Source organism: Drosophila suzukii, chromosome 3 (assembly GCF_043229965.1).
Source record: "Drosophila suzukii chromosome 3, CBGP_Dsuzu_IsoJpt1.0, whole genome shotgun sequence".
Lineage (NCBI taxonomy): Eukaryota > Metazoa > Arthropoda > Insecta > Diptera > Drosophilidae > Drosophila > Drosophila suzukii.
In genome coordinates, this window is record NC_092082.1 from 26312418 (window position 1) to 26328501 (window position 16084).

The 16084-nt window shown below is 37.5% G+C and overlaps 1 long non-coding RNA gene across 1 annotated transcript; it reads left to right on the top strand.

The window, feature by feature from the left end:
* The first annotated feature begins 237 nt into the window (after positions 1 to 237).
* On the top strand, positions 238 to 1524 carry LOC139353151 (uncharacterized). Its single transcript, XR_011604307.1, has 2 exons — positions 238 to 740; positions 806 to 1524. It is a non-coding gene; the product is annotated as an uncharacterized lncRNA (long non-coding RNA).
* The last annotated feature ends 14560 nt before the right edge of the window (positions 1525 to 16084 follow it).

The following is a 16084-nucleotide window of genomic DNA, read 5'->3' on the forward strand; positions in this document are numbered from 1 at the left end:
TTCTTTGTGCATGCCTTCTTTCTGTTCAAATATAAACATTGCACCTTTACAGCATGAAATCAAACATTACAATATTGCTATTTATTCTTATTTTTGTTTTTATTCTTTCTTTTTTCGAAGGTTTTCTTGAGTTTTCTGATTGCGTTTTTCCGCGATCAATTTTTCTGCGGTGAGTCATGTGAGCAATGACACTCCTTCCTCGTTTTCTTCCCCGAGTCGTCTGTTTTCGTGGTCCTCTGGTTCATGTATCCCCACAAGTCATTAGCCAATTAGAAGTGATTTGAAGAAAACATGAAATATTTAAACTGCGTGAGCTATCCGTGGAAATATCATAATTTGCGTCTACTTACGATAAAATACAATTTTATAAAGTTCAATGCCACTGGCGAAGCACGATAAAATTTTTCCAAGAAAACGTTAGGTCACTATTGAAGCTGCAAACGGCGAATACAAACTTCGATTAGCGATAAAAACGACAACAATCGTTTGACGCGACTGTGCGTGAGTGTGAGGTTAGGATATCGACTAAGTAAGCAACACACATATAGATGGCGCACAAAGTCATGACAGAAGGTGAAATATTTGTAGTGGTTCATCTATCCCCGTGGTTCACCTATCCCCACTCTCCCCTATGCGTTAGCTCGTTTTCAAATCATAGTAAGTTATGACTTCAATATCGGAAAGCATTGATTTGCTGCTTGCCTATTTCCACATCCCTTGCGATCCCTTTAGCTGAGCCGGTGATTGCTATTCAATATACATACATACATGTAATTTAAAACTAACCATTGCTATTGACTTTCAGTTGTTTTGCCTTCCAGTTGTTTTGCCTTCTGTTTAACTTTTTACAACCAAGTGTTTCGCGCACTTCGTGGAACTATACAACGTAATACGAAATATAGGACTTATGGAATGCATCCATTTTTAAAATGGCCGGTATATAAAGCCCGGCGCCACGGCTTGGGAATCAAATCAGTTTCAATCAAGCATTAAACAGCTCTAAAGCACTTGGACTTTCTCTGGCACAAAATGCACGCTATTTCAGTATTCGCCTTGATCATCATGGTCGCTTATACAAACGCCACTCCAGCGGATCATGCTCATCACGCTGGTCCAGGTAAGGATGTAGGCACCTCCAGCGAAGTCATACATTGGACCACCGGGACTCAAACCAAAGGAGCAGCGACACTTAACGATGCTAGGGCGGTAAACACCACAGATCTTCCAGTAACTACGATTGAACCGATGGTAGCACCCTTTGGAGTTCTCCATGGCCAGAATTCTACTTCTTCGCAGGAAACCCTGGCATCTGCATATACAAAGGAAACGGAAGGTTCTGCAGATGCACCTGCTTCAACCGTTGAGCTTGAGTCCACCAGAGCTCCAGCCCCGTCTTCAACTGTTGATCCATCCAAAAGCGACAGAAAATAAGAACGAACCCATAGCTAAGGTATACGTGTACAAAGTACATATACAAACGTACCAACAATAAATAAATGAAACGTATAAAAATGAAAGAAAGAACTGAGAGTCTAATTTTAGTGGCTAAAACTTATTGACGCACCAAAAAGTATAATCTGTCAAATGGTCAAATCAGGATTATGTAGAAGGAAGGCTTTTCAAACCTGTAAAGTAGAATTATTGTTGATGTATTGGTTTTGTCAACAAATAATTAATAAGCCTAAAATAATTTTATATGTCTACTCTAAAGCCCAAAACCAGTTTGTTTTGTGATGAAAACTGTTACGATCACATCGGTTTTGTCAATACCTATCGTTCCCCCTTGTTATACCCGTTATAATCCCTGCACACATAGAGAATCGCTGAAGCGAACAGCTGATCGGCATAAGCAAACCGTATACGAAGGGAAAACAACGCAAATCTACATACAATTTGTACGCTAGCATGTGGAACTTTTTCAGCGCCAAAATATTTTTTCTTTGCTATTAGAAATTTGATCATGAGATAACCGTTCAGGCATGCGTAGTAAAAATTGGGTATAACGGCGCCATTGCAGTTCAAAAGCATTTGCTTCTCAAAAAAATCCCGAGACTACAAGTCCAAACATCACCTAAGCTCGTAAAAAAATATTGTTACTAAAAATACTGGAATATTTTCCGCTGAAGCGAGTTGTAGGAACTTCGTGTCTTCTAGCACGTCTATTTCTTGAAGACTATTTTTTGGTAACTTACTTAAGATAAGTCCAACAGCGTAGGTCACATAATTAAATATGTGGGAAAACATCGGTTTTTTGTATTCTTAGCTATACCGCAGAACCTGTAGGTGATGGAACACAAGTTTGTATGAGAGGATCCAATTATCATGGAAAATTAGAAATGGTTCGTGGTAAATTTTGACTGTGTACCTGTTATACATATGTAAATTAGTAGTTTAAAGCTTCATTCTCGTCACACGGATGCTTCGCCATCTTTCCCGCACCATCTGCAGTATAGCTCCGAATCCTAAAAGACATATTAAACCTGAAGGAAGAGGGAGTCGGATTGGGAACAGGGTTGATCCGCCCGATGCTGCAGGAAATCGACCAGCATCCTGGTAATGGCATCTCCAGCTGTCCCTTAGCGGCCGCCCTTTATTCCTCCACCCTATAGAGGCTAGCGCGTTCTCCATTTCCGCTTTAGCTGCCTGTGGTTCCCCAGTGAAGAGCTCATCTGAGATTATTCTGGTGGTTCTGCTAAAAAGATACTTTTATTAACTTTTAACCAATTTTTTTTGGCCAGACGTCACATTTTTTTTTATTTCTTTATTGTACACTGTTGTCAAAAGTTTAAAACTTAAGGTACAGGGAGGAATCGGCCATAGTTCTCATATTTTAAATTTTTAGTTTCCACACCGCTTTTGCACAAACACCGCCAAAGATTAAATTTTTGAAATTTTTTAATCTTTGGGCCGCGGCTAACGACTTTCATCGAAATTCACTCGCTTAGTCTGGTATTTTTTCTAGGTATTTCCTTAGCTCATCTGAGTACCGCGCTGAAAAAAAAACCCGACGAGAAGCGTTTGCCGCGTATTTGCCTCTCGCTCACTCTAATGAAGCAAATTTGGTATCTTTTTTAATACGATAGTATATTTTAAATTGTTAAGGAAATGTTTAATATGTTTCCGGCCCTTGGCCGGGGTTCTCTCGCATCAAAGGCAGACCCTAGCAGAACAACATGATACCTGATCACGTTTTTCTGAACGCACATGATAACTAATCATGATGCAAAAATTTTTGCATAATGATCAGTAGAAAAGGAGCGTAAAAATAGTATGCTACATTTTCCTGATACATGATACATGAGTGTATCGATGAGTGAAGTATTGATAAGAATTAACATAAATATTAATAAAAAGTCATCAAGTAGGTTAAGTTCTTCACAACTGTTCTTGTCTTTTTGAATTTTACGTGCCCACACTTGCTGTGCGCAACGCTACAATTGCGGTGGGAACCGATATCGTTTTTCAAACGCAACTTGAATTAAAAAACATTTGATTATTAAGTGATTGTCAAAAATCTTACTCTAGGACCAAGATAATTGCATAGAGGAGTTTTTCAGGTAAGCTATTTTACTTTTTTAAAGTCGTTATGTATCATAAGCGATCAGGAGAACAAATTTGATCACTGATTAATGATCCATCAGTAATCAGTGATCATGTTGTTCTGCTGAACGCGGCCATTTGCTATCGATTTTACAATCGCAATTTTAATAAAAGCAAGATAAAATGCTATAGTCGATGACCTCGACTATTAGTTCGTTTTCAACAGATATATGCATGTATTTAAGAAAAATAATCTAATAATACTTATATTTGAAAAGGAAAAAATGTATTAAATAATAAAAATAAATTAAAAAGGAACTTGCTTTCATTTCTTATCAAAAATATATTAAAAAGAAACTTGGTTTCAATATAAAATAATAATCAAAATTAACAAGGTTTCATTTCTTAAATTATACTTATTATTCGATCTAGCTTATCGCTTTACCAACATCTGAGTATTTCTCCGTAAAATACTTATAAGGAAGAGCATAATTGTGGCATTATTTTTCGTGTCTGCGTAGTCCATATCTGTTAAAAATGTTGATGTTTATTATATAAATTTGTATTTTTATTAATTTGTTACATTTTATTCTAACCTTATATACAAAATCGCAATTAATGTTTTTAGGCGGTGGCGAACATTATACATTTTGGAGCTTATTGTTGATTTACAGAAAGCGCAATAGGCTCTTTTTGGATTTGTACAATCCCTGCGAATCCAGTCTTTAAGTTCTTCATCTTGCAGCCAGGCATCATGAAAACTTTTCTTATATGGTACTTTAGGCATCGTTAACACTCCTCCACCACTTCAAAGTGACAACTTTTTTTAATAGTGGTAAGAATTAGCCATCAAATGGCTAACCTGGCAACACTGCCGCATACTAAAAAATATCAAATGCACTATTAGAATGGTATTTCCATGTGTAACCGTTTTACAATACTGGAAATGGTTGCTTTTTATTCAATAACATATACTTAACGAAAACTTTATAAAGGCGTTTGATGGAATAAAGATGATATGTGAATAAATAATACCCAGGTGACAAACTAATAAGAAAAGATATCCGTTGGGGAGTTAGAAATTAAATTAAATTAAAAAATTTTATTTCCAAGCGTAGGAGGTTATATGTTAAACAAGGAAGAACGCTATAGTCGAGTACCTCGACTATCAGATACCCGTTACTCAGATAACAAACTATAAAATAAGTTAGCCGCGCACTTTGTTCTCTCTCCCTTGCTCTCATTTCTCGGCTCTGCTTTTTTTTCAGCCAGCGCCAAGAATGAGAAAGCAACACATAAAATAGACAAAAAACATTTATATTTATGTATGCTTGCTAAACATACACAATTTTAAGGCACATTCTGTATTTCAAAATATTTGGTTGAATAGCTTTGTTTGAAAGAATTCTATTTGTCGCGGATATTAGATTGCAATTTTTTACGTCCACACACATGTATAAATACATATGTATGTATGTATGTCGTTTTCTGGCTCTAGTGTCAAGGCTTGTCCTAACTACTTTGGTTTAAGAGCATTGGACTGAAAACAGAAGAGTTTTTTTGGGACAATCTATAGGTATTTATTAAGCTAATTCATATTCTTTGAAAGAGATAAATAAAGATGTACAGATCTTTAAAGGTTTTTGCCCGTCAATGGGACAAATGGATAAAGGGTTCATTATTCAATAGAATAAGTTAGCCGCGCACTTTGCTCTCTCTGAGCGCCGGCAGGGCTTTTTTCTTTGCCGCTAAGTTCGGCCGGCAACTATTTACATACACACACATACACGCGTAAAAACATTTCGCATTGTCTGGCTCTGACGTCATAGCTTTTTTCTTTGGAGGCTTGTGGGCGTTAGAGAGGGCGTAGCAAAATTTTTTTTTGGTCAATCGATAGGTATTGACAAGACTAATACATTTCAGTTAAAATTTTCTATCTAGCATCAAAACTGTAGGAGTTACATTTTAGGGCGGTTTGTGGGCGTTAGAGTGGGCGTGGCAGTCTACTGAAACAAACTTGCGCTGCGTAAGAAGCTCAGGAATCTGTACGCCAAATCTCAATAGCCTATCTCTCATAGTTTCCGAGATCTCAGCGTTCATCCGGACAGACGGACAGACGGACATGGCTGGATCGACTCGGCTAGTGATCCTGATCAAGAATATGTATACTTTATGGGGTCGGAAACGCTTCCTTCTGCCTGTTACATACTTTCCGACGAATCTAGTATACCCTTTTACTCTACGAGTAACGGGTATAAAAACCCCAAAGATAAAATGTTGTAAGATTTTTCTTCCGATTATTCCTATGGGAGCTACATATAAGATATAGTTGTCCGATCCGGCTGGTTCCGACTAATATACTACCTGCAAAATAAAGTCTTTTTGGGAAAGTTTCAGCCCGATAGCTTTAAAACTGAGAGACTAGTAGTGACTAGTAGCGTCTAGTGATCCTGATCAAGAATATATATACTCAATGGGGTCGGAAACGCTTCCATCTGCCTGTCACATACTTTCCGACGAATCTAGTATACCCTTTTACTCTACGAGTAACGGGTAAAATTGTATTTTGTTTCGTTAACATAAACTAAGTTTTGACCTTTTGATTAGGTTTAAATGTTCGGGGAGAACAAATTTATTTATATAAGTTTGTTTTAAAAATAAATCGCTTCTAAGGGAATATTTCCCCCTGAACTTGTCCTATGGAATTTCCTATGTACACGAGTAGCGAACGCTTCGTCCAAAAAATTCCCCCTGAAACCCCCTGATAAAGATCACGTGGTGCCAACCCCTGAATTTTTTCTAAGGAAATTATTGTGGAATCAAGCACCACATGCCTGACGGTCCGACTGGGTAAAGACAATGCAAGGTGTAGGATATAGGCGAAGTGTTCACTCTTGACTTCCACAGGCGAAGCTGTGGGTTACCTTGATAGTACTAACATAATTTAAATCGTTTTACTAAATGAAATGATCCCAGGGGAATTGGGCAAAGTGACAATGGGGTTATATTGCAAAGGGCAACACAATTGGAGAAAAGGGGCAAAAAGCTTCGGGGTATTTCAATTATGGAGAAGCGTAGCAAACGGATAACGGGAAAAGAGGCAACAAAGTATTTTTATTTTATTTTGTGTTAAGAACAAAGGATAAAAAAGATCAATTTTTTGAAATGTTTTGACTTTTTATAATAACTATATGAAGACAAAACGGTATTAAAAGTGGTGAAAAAACTTTCAATTTTCGTAAACGCAGACAAAGTCGTGGCGGGTAGGTTAGCCAGGTTATAAAAAACAGAACTTACTTCAACGCTGTCCTCCCGGAAACGCCTGCTTAGCGGTTGCATTCCTGACCGCTTTCCCATGTTTGCGCACATACAAAAGCCAACACGTGCTCATGCACTTTAGAACTAAGGATTACAATTTCATTTCAATTTCCAGCCGTTCTTGCGAGCTATGCACACTCGGAATTCAACTATTGTGAGAAGCTGTTCCCGCTATCTAGCAAACCCTTCTAAAATGGGTGGAACCCCTGTCTGTGTGTGTTTTGTTTACTTGGGACTTAAGCTTTAAAATGGATTTGTTTGACTTGCAGCCTGCCGACTTGAGCACGATTACACACAAGACGTGCTATCTCCAGCTCTGGGGCCTGCTACCCAACAGTCCCCTCCACGAAATTTAAGATATTTAACAGCTTCCTCATCTTTCTTGCTTAACGTTTCCTTTGCAAGATTTAAGTTTGCTTTAATTCCTGCTCGATCCAATGGATTTATGTATGGGTATGGGTTTTAAAGATCAAAATGCAGGCCTACGCAGTCGTAAGTTCTGGAACGCATTTCAAAAAAATTTTAGGTCGCAGTTCTTTTTACACAAAACGGCACGCATTAAAAATTTTGTGCGGGCTAGGTGTAGTCCATTGCGGGCCGTATGGATGTGTTTCAATATAGTGTATCCATTTACATGCTTAAACGGAAATCCAAAAACGGATTCCAAAAAAAAAGATATTAATTCTCTGGAAGTGTCTCCGAAGTGACTCCGAAAAGTGCCGCCGAAGTGGCACATTTCTTCCCGACGGGAGTCAGTTCCGCGATCCGAATCCGATATCGCCGAAGTAACTTTAGGAAGTGTCGACGAAGTCCCTCCTAGAAGTTTCGCCGAAGTGGCACATTTCTTCCCGACGGGAGTCAGCTCCGCGATCCGAATGAGATATCGCAGGCAGAAGGAAGCGTTTCCGACCCCATATAGTATATATATTCTTGATCAGATTTACTAGTCGAGTCGATCCACCCATTTCCGTCTGTCCGTATGAACGCTAGGATCTCGGAAACCATAAGAGCTAAAATACTGAGATTAGGCATGCGGATTCCTGAGATTCCTGCGCAGCGCACGTTGGTTTCAGCAGGGTGCCACGCCCACTCTAACGCCCACAAGCCGCCCAAAACCGTGGCTCCTACAGTTTTGATGCTAGAATCCAAAAATTTAACTGAAATGTGTTGTTCTCATCAATACCTATCGATTGATCCCCATTTGCCACGCCCGCTCTAACGCCCATAACGCTTAAATCTGTCTACCGCCGGTAGGTGGCGCATTTTAATGTCGCTTTGTTGCTTGCATATCTTTATTTCCCTTTGGTCCCTTTAGCTGAGTAACGGGTAGTCGGGGTACTCGACTATAGCGTTCTTCCTTGTTTTATTTTTGTAAAATGTATACTATCGTCTTTCTATCGCGCAGAAGTTTCTCAAAAGTTACTTCTTCGCGATCCCGACCCTTTTTGTTTTTATGAAATGTGTTTTATCCTCTTTCTGTCGAAGTTACTAAAAGCTTCTGGACGACAGGCGATAGAAATATGGCCCTTTTGCTTGCAGGGAAGTGGCGCGTTCGTGTTGCATGCATACCATCATCCCTCTCGCACTCCTTTTATACCCCCTTCCAATAGAGTCCATCCGTTCGAAACGGTTGGGATTTTTGACAAATGTGAAACTCCGATTCCCACAGGACACATCCACCATCTACCATCCGATAACAGCTGATATGAAGATCTGTGGCTAATCAAACCGAACCTTTTGCTTCTGCTCCTTCCATTTTTAAATGTGAAACTCCGATTCTCAATGAGCACATTCACCATCTACCATCCGGCAGCTGATCTGGCTTCATTATCGATTGTTCCCTGTCATCATTGTTTACGTTTTGAATGTTTCACTTTCCACTGTGGTGAAGAAGAGTTCAGAGTTACACCGAAAAAACATCGCCTAACTATCGCATAAAATAGTTCGTCAAATTTGGAAGGGGAACTAATTGGCAAATTTTCGGAACGGCAAAACATTATGAACCATCCGTTCAACGTATGGTAGATGGTGGATGGATCTCTGTGGGAAGACGCTATTAGCTGAGTAAAGGGTATCTTATAGTTGAGGTCATTAGCTACAGAGTTTTCTCTTGTTTGTCTTAGGATCCTGCAATTAGTTTGATTAAGTTAGTTAGTTAGTTATTTAGTTATTTAGATTAATATAATAATTAATATAATAATAAATTAGTTTTGTTGTACCCATTACTCAGCTTAGGGAAGTGCGAGGGAGATGGAGATATGGAAGCAGCAAAGCGACGGTTCCCAAGAATGCACACATCATTTGCTTATAATTTTTTAATGAATGGTCCAATTTGAACCATTTCTGACATGTAGATGGATATTGATAATCAAAACGGAATCCCATTTACTTTCTTAAAAAGTTCTAGCGTTATGCGCGTTAGAGTGGGCGTGGCACCCTGCTAAAAAAATCTACATGCAAAATCGCAAGATTCTAGCTCTTTGACATATCTTACGATATCTCGGCGTAAATAAGCATTCAAATTGTAGGCGCCAAAGTTTTGGGCGGCTTGTGGTCGTTGGGGCACGCTGCTGAAATAACAGCGAGATGTCATACGGACAGACGGACATTGCTAAATCGATTCGACTAGTGATCCTGATTAAAAATAAATATACTTTATAGGGTTGCTTCCTTCTACCTGTTACATACTTTCCGACGAAGCTAATAAACCCTTTTACTCTACAAGTGACGAGTATAAGTACACACATCACGTGAACGTAGTCATGTTAATGGTAGTTTAACTATTGAATAGTAAACAACGCAAAATCAAATACATATGCAACCATTTTTGATAGTAGGTATACCTATAACTATAGTAACTATAGTTACTAAACTATCTGCATTGTTCAATTTTACCAACCAAATTTTTTTTGTATACGTATTACATATGTGTACATTTATGGTTATGTATGTTTTTCATTGTGCGTGTAGTTTCACGTATGTATCAATTATTCGACACATAAGTTTATTATTCAATATGTTCGAAAATAAATATTTTGTATACATATGTGTGTATACAAAACAACTAAAAGAACGCATTACAGAATTCATTTTCTTCGGAAAAACGTGATCAAATAAAAACAGAATAAAACAACACAAATTGTAAAAATATGATTTTACTTACGTTCACTCCTAACCGCATACTTTGCACAACAATTTTCCGGGACACAGAGTCCCAGCTCCCTTCGATAACTTCCCGATAATTTCAAGAGAGGAGTTCGGTCGCTCTCTCCCCTCACTCAAATTCTACGTTTTCCCTTTACGTACCTCTTCAACAATCTCAAAACCGAGATTGCTTTTAAATCGGAATACTAAAATGGACATCGCTTTCGTCTTAATATCGAGAAAAAAAAGTGAGAAGACAAAATTCTCAAACTGAGAGGAACCTATCTCGGATTTTTTTCGTTCTAAGTTTTTCAGAGTGTATTAATATTCCGATTTTAAAATTAAAAAACCTAGGTGTCGGTACCTACCGAAATAAAATATATTTAAAGTTTGAATTTTTGGAAGGTTTGGGGGCGTTCGCGTGGATGTGGCACCCTGCTGAATTACACTTTTTCTGCGCAAAAATCTACTTGCTTAATTCCAACATTCTAGCTTTTGGGCTGTTCGTGGCTTATATTTATTGATATGTATTCACTCATTAAATTGGAAGTAAAATCCACATTCTTTATTAATTTTTAAGATATCTCCAGTACGCATAACATTATTGTTTATTTAATTTAGTTTTGGAGCCCTAGTTTTCAACCTACGCAGTTTTCCCTGGCGCCTTCTTGCACCTTTGACGGATGCCATCGCCTTTGCTTTAACATTTTCAGTGGACACCGTTGTTGGCTCCTCGGTGGTCGTATTGAGCACATTGTTAAGCAAGCTGTCGTAAGCTATTCCTTGGAAACTCATTTGAGGAATTTCCGCATAACGGCTGCGACGCAACAGACCAACAGCGGGCGCCAAGTTTAGTAAGTCCCCATGTTTAGTCACTTTGAAATTAAATCCGATTTGGGCGGATACCCCTATAATATAGATGAGAGCGAAGAAGATCCAAAATTTCATGTTGTTTATGGTTGCTGCTGAGAGTATACTAAATTGTAAAGTCGATTGAACTGCGTTTATATAATTAAATTGTAAGTGATTAATAGGGTACAGATATTTTTTATGACGTTAAATTGGCTGTCTGAGTTTGGAAACAGTTGGTCCGCTTGCTTTTACAGTTGCTGCGGTTATTGCTACAATGTATTGAGTGCGGTTGCGTATAAAACATGCGATTCAAGCAATGTTAACCAGTTTAGTTCTGATAAGCTACCATTCAAAGTCGCCTGGTAATCATGCGTCCGATCTTAGTCCTGGCTTACTTTTCTTTAATTTCGTTGGAACTGAGCAGTCCTGAGGAATTTCAAGCCCAACCTGTCCCTAATAACGTGGCTACCTTGAGGTCAAAGTCAAACATACCTGCGGCCTTACAGAACAAGATCACAACAACAGTTTCTCCCTCTGAATTGTTCTTCAAGGTCGTAACAACGACTAAAGCAACTTCTCCCAAGCCCACGCAGGTGAAACATGTCCCAAAGGGTAAATCCGCGCCCAAAAAAACCGTCTCCCCCAACAAAATTCAACCAAAAATCAATAAAAAGAGAGGTCCCAATCATGCCGATGCTACTCGCAAGAAGCCTTCTCCTCAAAAAAGCGCTAATGGCAAAGGATTTCAAGGAAATACTGATTTAAGCCTGATGCCAAATCAGACTGATCATGTAGCAGCAGGCAGCACTCCAATTAATGGATCGATCGTATTGGGTCCAAAGGGTAAGCCTATGACATATGTCAGTGAAGGGAACCAAATGGCCGCCAATTCGACTGCTGACATACCTAGTGCTTATCCCTAATGAAACAAAAGCAAAGCTTCTCATTTTTATTTAATTAATTATACACATGAATCACATATGTATTTACCACATAAGTTAAAATGTAATAAGTATCAAAAGTGAACTACATTAAATCGACAATTCACTCCATAAACCTAGACCTAACGACACTTAACTACTTTTGTTGCCGTTACTTGTAGAGAATTGTATTCGGGGGGAATCGTACTCCAATTTGAAAGCGGTTATTTTAACATTTTCGCTTAAGTTTTATCCATTTTCACTTTAAAAGCATCTCTCTTGTTTTTAAGATTTTTTTAATACTTGAAAATACTTTTTTTGTTTGACTTAATTAGCATGCCAGCTATTAGCCGAGAGTACTGCCTGGTTTGGTCAGCGCTCTTTTAAAAGCGTGGGAGTTGGTTAAGGGGGATATCTGCACTGCAAGTGGTCGTAGTATTAGGCCGAGGTTGAGGTAAGAGTTTTTTAACCATCACTGAAACCTTTCCTAAACGTTTTTACGTAAACAAAACCATTTACAAAAGTGTTTAACTGTAAAAATAAGTTTATATTCCACAAAAATTGTTCATTGAAAAATGTAAAAGTATGTTAGTTTTAAAACTAAACAAGGAAGAACGCTATAGTCGAGTACCTTGACTATCAGATACCCGTTACTCAGCTAAATAGAGATATGCAAGTAGCAAAGCGAGATTAAAATGCGCCACCTACCGGCGGTATACAGATTTAAGCGTTATGGGCGTTAGAGTGGGCGTGGCCAATTTTTTTTGGACCAGTCGATAGGTATTGTCGAGACCAATACATTTCAGTTAAAATTTTTTATCTAGCATAAAAGTTGTGGGCGTCACAGGTTTTCGCGGTTTGTGAGCGTTAAGGTGGGCGTGGCATATTCGCGTAACAAACTTGCGCTGCATATAAGGATACGGAATCTAAATCTGAAATCCCAATTCTCTATCTTTGATAGTATCCGAGATATCCACGTTCATATGTACGATTTTTTGAAGTTTGTGGGCGGTTTATGGGCGTTAGGGTGGGCGTGGGAAACTTTTTTTTGGGTCAATCGATAGGTATTGATGAGAACATTACATTTCAGTTTAAATATTTATTCTAGCATCAACACTGTAGGACCCACAGTTTTGGGCGGTTTGTGGGCGTTAGAGTGGGCGTGGCACTCAGGAATCTGCACGCCAAATCTCAATAGGCTAGCTCCCATAGTTTCCGAGATCTCAGCGTTCATCCGGACAGACAGACGGACAGGCGGACATGGCTAGATCGACTCGGCTAGTGATCCTGATCAAGTATATATATACTTTATGGGTTCGGAAACGCTTTCTTCTGCCTGTTACATACTTTCCGACGAATCTAGTATACCCTTTTACTCTACGAGTAACGGGTATAAACAGTTCCTTCTTAAATTACTAATTTTTTGTTCTTTATTTAAAAATTGATCTTTTTTTCTATATGAGGAACTAGACATAGTTCATTTTTAATTTTCGTGGACCACACAAATTTGAGCTTACCGAACTTTTTATGTATTTCGTTCTTGATTTGACATGGAAAAGGCGACTTTTTTCCTGATTGTACCTTTTACTTTACGACTAACTGGTATAAAAATGTTGACTGAAATGAAATGTAAATGTCTCCGTTTTGATTTATAAAGATAAGCTTAAATTCCTTGTTCGTTCACTCATATTTCATTACCAAACGCGAACATAGAGAACAAAATTGCACTAGTCACATAAGCTCGGAGACAAGGGAAACTATTAGAACCCTGTAATTCAGCTTAAAGGTAAGGGAGGGAGATGCAGAGGGCGTTAAATAAATACACTTTCCAAAATTTTTTATTTGACACGCTTTATAAAAATTCTACAGCTAAATACAGGCATATTGAATTTCAGCGTGCCGAATGTTAGAAAAATGTAGAAAGCGTATTTATTCACCAAAGTTGATATCAGAACTTATGTTTGTTGAAGGTGCGATCGTCACTAGATTTTCACAGATTCGTTCACAAGTTTTTGTTTTAATCATCAATCTTATATTTAATGTACCTTCCCAAAAGCCGTAGAACTAAAGTTTCTTATAAAGGAGAAAAGTCTAACGGGTGCTTACGTCCTCCGAAAGATACTAACGCGTTAAAAAAAATCCGCAACACACCATTTGAAGTCGAAATGCAACTCACTTTTTATTTTATTATTAGTCCTTTCCGTTCTTACTTTAAGAACATTTTGAGATTATTGGGTTTCTGAGAACAAATTAAAATTGATTTAAGAACCACGTGCTAAATGTATAGCATTTCGTTCTTGTTTTGAAAACAATTTTGATTCAACCAAATTTTAAGAACAAACTCAGCTTGATTCTATCACAATGAGAACATTTTGAGCTCAAAAAATGCCATTCTCATTTTAAGAACATTTTCAACTCAGATTAGAACGTTAGAATTCTCTCTGTGTGGGAGTCAATTGTTTCATTTTGTTTTTAAAGTATGTTCTTCAATTTGAATTAAATTTACTGATTCCTTTTGAAATTGAATTCGAATCGGGCGGCAATAACGGGTAGGCGAGGGCCGTGGGTTTTTCAATATATATAGGATGTATTGCTAAAAGATCGAAAAGACGTGACAATTATTTTAAAACAGGAAAAAGGATTGAATTCGACTTCCGAAATTTTTATTGCTGAAAAAAAGTTTCTTGCTGTGCAAAAATTGCAAGTGGTTTGACTCACCAGATAAATGTTAAAGTAGCTATATGATAAATATTCTTCGCCATAAATAAATAATTAACCAACGATTTTTGAATGTTTTAACCACAAAACTTCAATCTAATTATTGAATATGTTCATTTTATGTAAAAAGCACTCATCATTTTCATCAAACCACATAAGACATATTTTTAAAAAATAATCAAATAAAATAAAGCTAAAAAATAAAAAATAATAGTTAAATAAAATACAACTAGAAAAAAGAATAAAAAATAGTACAATAAAATTCAATCTCAGAGCGAAATCGAACCTCGAACACTTCATCCGCGGGCGACCAACTTACGAAATGGGTTACAGCCCATTTACAACATGTAAGCTCAATGTGCCATTTAGGCGTGTGAGCTTTATTTGCAAAAATGAGGCCACCTGTGTAAATTTTTTTGCTCCTGGTTATGCATCTTGGTATTTTGTAGTCTATATTATCTCCGACCATAACCGTATTAAACGACAATCGGGGGTGCCCTAGAAATGGCCTAATGCTGAGTTCCCAAATAGATTTTTTACTCATTAATTGTGTAAATTTAATATCCTTATTATACACTTATTTTTTCTAGCTTAAAAAAAGAATGAGTATTTAGAAATCGGAAATTCAACGTAAAACATTTTTTAGCTATAATAATTTATTTAAAAATATGTGTAGTCTTTAATGTTCGATGGCAAACTTCTAAATGTTTTCCTTTTACCTAAAAAGTATCCTATAATAATTTTTCATCATTAAATTAATGTTGCATAGTATTGGGCATTTAAGCTAAGCAAGAGATCTTTTTCATACTGAACTGAAATGGATTGCACTTTTTATTGCTCAATATCTTCCAAACGGTTGAACAGTGTTGTATGTCAAAAGTTGATGAATCTCAAGGGCTATAAAGCTTACAATTTAAAAAGAATTCGTTCGAACCAATTCTGAGAAATTGGACAAAAAGTGGTTAAAAGTAAAAACTTTTAACAATAACTTTAAATCTATTGTATTAAGACAACTTAAGCAAAGGTAGCGTGATTAGCAAATTATATTACCTTTTTAGCGACATATAGAATGTATCTTTAGCACTAGTTGTTTCGAAACCATAAGCCTTTAAAATATATCTATTTATTGGATTTCCTGCCAAGCTAGCGAGTTTTTCCAAAAGACGTAGAACAAAAGGTTTCTAGCTCGAGCTTCTTAGTCCCAAAAAATCTTGTTTTTGAAATAACTTTTGAACGGCACATCAGATTTCAACTAACGAGGTGTCGACGCGTATCCTCAGTAAATAGGTTAAAAGCCGGGGGCATTTATCCCCACCGTCTCAGCTCCAATTTTCTAAATATTCTTTATTACACTTTCACCGCTTTTTCTTCCAAGCGAATTGAAATTTCTTAAGTCTGGGTATGCAATCTTCTTAGTTTGTGCGAAAATTTTTGTAGCGACTCCACTACGCGCTGCATTAAATTGTTTTGCGCGGCAAATTATTTCGAGGTATTTTAGAAGTTGGTTTTCCTGTTGGACTGGACCTAGACTGGACCCTGGGTTCCACGATCCACGCCTTCAGGATCCTCCCCTTTCTCATCCGCAGGAGGGC